The sequence below is a fragment of the Phasianus colchicus genome, chromosome 2 (genome assembly GCF_987193195.1).
Source record: "Phasianus colchicus chromosome 2, bPhaCol1.hap1.1, whole genome shotgun sequence".
NCBI lineage: Eukaryota > Metazoa > Chordata > Aves > Galliformes > Phasianidae > Phasianus > Phasianus colchicus.
Window position 1 is genome coordinate 21,060,432 of NC_143437.1, and position 509 is coordinate 21,060,940.

Below are 509 nucleotides of genomic sequence, written 5' to 3' on the forward strand. Positions count from 1 at the left end.
GGCCGGCGGGGGATTGGCGCCGGGAGGGGCACCCGGGAAGCCGCCCTCACGCCGCGGAGGAACGGCCGGGCTGGGCGCTGGGAGAGCCGGCCCGGAGCTCCGCCGCGTGCTGGCGGCGGGAAAGGGGTCGCGTCCGCTCACGCGCGCGGTCCGTGAGAAATGGGTAACGCAGCCCCTGTCTGGGGCGACAGCGGGGCTGCGAAAGGCACAGCCTGCAGACACACAGCCGAGGGAAGCTGCTGCTCATATCGCAGGAGGCTTCTTCCTAAGTAAGGCGCTCAGGTGCTGTCTGCTTCAATCCTGCGCCCATCTGGGAAATGGCAGAGGGGCTGGCGGTGTGAGGTAGCAAGGCCACCAGCCTGGTCGGATGGGTAGGAGGTCACAAAAACAGCCAGAGATGTGGCCTCAGAGTCGTGTTGGGGCCTTGGCCTGTCCAGTACTGTCACCCGTGGTTTGTGGCACCCAGGTTAGGTTATGCTCTGGAGGCTGGAAAGCTGGCCACCACCTCT